Here is a 4383-nt window from a genome sequence, read left to right on the forward strand (position 1 = left end):
ACTTACATACATCTTCATTTGATGTATATACATTCCTATCCGATTTAACGTTCTTTATTCAAACAGACACACAACATTACACACATTACAAATATTACTTCAACACATCAAACTTCCACTTGTCATGCCTTCATCATCTTCTAATCTTTCATAAACTTTTTCACCATTTTAGTCATTTTGTTTCATTTTCGAAGAAGCTTATCTCCTGTCTTCTTCTTCTTCATTCCTTCAACGACTACCTTCTTTCTTAAATCGTCGGTCTCGTGCAAGGCTCGGTCCAAATGCTCCTCTTGAGACTGAGGGATCTCGTTTGGATATCTGTATCTTGGCGGCGGATTGCGGTATCCCATCACGACTATATCATAGTGGTTCTTGGGATCTGGGTATGGCGATGATGTCACGTCGGAGGGATAGTTGAAGAATGCTTCGGCAACGTCATTTTGTTTGCGGATCTCGCTTGCTTGTTCTTCGACTGACGGGATCTTGCCTTGATACGGTGGGAAACTTGGTGGAGACCTGTTCCTTAGGCTTTTAAGGTACCGAACATATGGGTCTGCAGATCCATACTTTAGGTTCTTGTGGAAGAATGGTTGAACGCATCCTTGGCTTGGAGGGCAATCACAATCGGACGGTTCTTCCATTGGGGTTATTTCTTCTTCGGGTTCCTCTTCCTCTTCTGGTTCTTCTTCAAGGTCCTCTTCTTTTTCAGGGTCCTCTTCATCCATCAGTTTTGCAGTGTCCTACATCACCGAGGGTATACGGAAACTTTCATATGGTAGCATGACTCTCATTCTTGGCTTTCGGGATAATCCTTTGGAAGAGTTGGGGGTGAGAATCCACATCATCGAGAGTAGATTTTTCGGTATGCCACCTTCTTTGATCGGAATGGCATTGCAATCAATCGGACGAGTCGGATTTCGGTTCCTCCTTTATTTGTTTATTGGCGAGGAATGCGTATGACGGATGAGGATTCGGCGGCTGATATGCTGGAATGTTGGACGGATGATAAGTTGGAACTTTGGATGGATGGTACGTCGGTATGCTTGAGGGGTGGTAACTTGAGTGTCTTGGGGGATCATTCCTTGGTATTGGTGGATCGTCGGGTAGATTGATCGAACATTGTTCGGTTCCATGGGAGTATCGGCTTGGTTTGGTCGATCGTTTCATCTTGGTTAAAGAAGGCTTCGTAATAGTCCTCGCTCATGTTGTCCTTTGGTAACGGTTCGGGAATTACTGCTCATCTTGCGTCTCACATGAAGCTTTCCATTAGCTTGTGGAATGGCATCTATTGATTTGGGTGGTTTAGATTGAGGAAGGAAAGAAAAGGTTACCAGCCTATCTTATCCCTAAATAATAATTACCTGGTTTAGATAAGGATTTATGGATAACAAGAATTTAGGGTTTCGTCTTGAACAAGAGCTTAAACACTATTATGGAAATCTTAAGTGGTGAAATTGGTTTAGGGTTTAGGTTCGCGACGAAGCAAGGGTTGTTCAGGTTCGTTTAATTGCATTAAGAACGAGTATAAATAGGGTTTTAAGAGAGAAAGAGGTGCGATTATAGTATATGTTAATATTGATTTGATTTGGACATCATGGCTGTCAATAATTCAATGTTTCCTTGATTATGATGTCGTGTTGGTTACGCAAAATTCAAATCCTGGGTTTTATGGGTCAAATTGAAGCAAAACAAGAAGCTGGGGAGTGGGTGTCGGTGTACGCGGCTGGAAAGGGAGGGAGGAGGGAAAGAATTTAAACAAATTTCAAGCAGGTCCTTGATCTTAGGTTTGGTGGTCAGAAATTGTAAAACTAAAGGTAGGGGTTAAATGCACATATTGTATACTTTAAATAATTATAAATATATTAATACAAGTCACGCATAAATAAAAAAATAAAGATACACTCGAATAACATAATTAACAATTGGACTTTTTTATTAAATATAAATATCCGATTACAAATGGGTAATAAAACGGGCACAAACACGAATAAAATTTTGACGAAAGTCACAACATTCCCAACTTTTAAGAAATTTTGATCGAAACTAGGAATTAACATCCCTAGCAAAAAGATGCGGATACTTAGACTTCATTTGATCTTCACATTCCCAAGTGACCTCCGCACCATGCTTAGATTCCCAACGAACCTTGACTAAAGGGATTCGGCTACGCTTGGTTTCCTTATCCATTCGATCCGTTATTTCTAGAGGTCTTTCAACAAAGTGCATTGTCTTATCGATATGTACCACGTTGAGAGGATATGAAGATTCTCGTCGGCTAGCACTTTCGAAGGTTCGAAACATGAAACACATGATGGATGCCTTGAAGCTCTTGCGGGAGCTCGAGGTGATAAGCAACATCTCCGATTCATTCAAGGATTTTGAATGGACCAACAAAAGGGGAGGGATAGTTTACCCTTCATACCGAAACGGACTACTCCTTTCCAAGGTGAAACCTTGAGGAGGACAAGGTCGCCGACTTCGAATTCCAAGGGTCAGCGGCGTTTATCAGCGTAAGACTTTTGGCGAATTCTAGAAATAAGCAGATTATTACTAACTTGAGCTATTTTGTCGGTGGTATATTGTATCATTTCGGGTCCAGTGAGCTGAGTCTCATCGATCTCATTCCAAAAAATAAGAGAACGACATTAACGGCCGTAGAACGCTTAGAATGGAGCCATTTTGATGCTCGAATGATAACTATTATTGTATGAAAACTAAACCAACGGAAGGTGAGTATCCCAATTACCACCAAAATCAAGCACATAAGTTCTTAGCATGTCCTCAAGAGTTTGAATTTTTTTTTCAGACTGACTATCCATTTGAGTATGATAAGCGGTGATAAGATCCAGACGGGTTCCCAAAGTAGTTTGAAGCGAATTGCAAAAATGAGACACGAAACGACCATCACAGTTGTCACACCCCGACCAAAGGCGGAACATGCTGGGGTGCAACGTGATTGGACAAATACACAAGACACTATTTAAAGTGACAATATTCATTTAACTCATTTTATTTCAACAAATCGATAAACAACACTTCTCGTCTACACAAACAAACTGAATACAAGTAATAATTATATTGTTAGCTTTGCTAATATTCTAAAGGTCTTGGTAACGTTTTCCGTCAAGCACTCGAGTCAACAAAAGTCAAACCTGTAACATTTCATAAAATAAAGTTTGTCAACACAAAGGTTGGTGAGCAATTCATAAGTTTGAGCATATAGGTGTATAGTATGAAAATCCACAAAACTTGTATACAAAACAATAATTAAGAGCTATAAACTGGAATAAATAGTTATCGCTAAACAAGTTAGCGACACCTAGCTATTGGCAATTTGTAACACCCCGTAACCGCAGCGGAAACGTAAACGGGATGCGACAGACACCTCTGATATCAACCACATTGTTTATAAAGAAAACCGAATGCATTAATATACTTCAAAATTACATTATCTCGCCTTTCATTACCGTCTAGGTGATACACACATCATACAAAACGGTTCATAATTCTATCTGTTATAATGTGTCCTAACGTCCAGCACGCAAACCTTACACACATCAAGCACTTAGCACGTAATCAATCACTTTATCTTAGTTGTACCTGAAAAGCATGTGAGAAAACGGGTCAACTACGAATAGTTGGTGAGTTTCACAATTTTAGTAAACCATGATAAATCCATATCATAACATAATATTATCTGGGGACACTGTCAACCCATAAATACATTTAATAACCTCTGGGAACTCTGTTACCCCAGAAACATACTTCCAATAACCTCTGGGAACTCTGTTACCCCAGAAACACATTTAATAACCTCTGGGAACTCTGTTACCCCAGAAACATACTTCCAATAACCTTTGGGAACTCTGTTACCCCAGAAACACACTTCCAATAACCTCTGGGAACTCTGTTACCCCAGAAACATACTTCCAATAACCTCTGGGAACTCTGTTACCCCAGAAACACACTTCCAATAACCTCTGGGAACTCTGTTACCCTGGGAACTCTGTTACCCCAGAAACATACTTCCAATAACCTCTGGGAACTCTGTTACCCCAGAAACACACTTCCAATAACCTCTGGGAACTCTGTTACCCCAGAAACATACTTCCAATAACCTCTGGGAACTCTGTTACCCCAGAAACTGTTGCGGGACCTTACAATATTAACAATTCAAACAATTACCATTTCAATACATTACCGTACGATTCCCGTACATTAAACATTATATAAATACATTCATTTCCATGCGTTCAGCACGTACTTAATCATTTTGATAAAAACATGCTTTCCGCCCCGGGAAAATATTTAAAACAGTTCAGTAAAAGGGGCTCGTGAAAACTCACCTTAGCACATGCAAGTAGGTAACAACAATCAATATCA

This window comes from Bidens hawaiensis, unplaced genomic scaffold, assembly GCF_021521415.1.
Source record: "Bidens hawaiensis isolate Kalapana, Puna unplaced genomic scaffold, B.hawaiensis_p1.1 tig00010099_1, whole genome shotgun sequence".
In the NCBI taxonomy this organism is placed as follows: Eukaryota; Viridiplantae; Streptophyta; class Magnoliopsida; order Asterales; family Asteraceae; genus Bidens; species Bidens hawaiensis.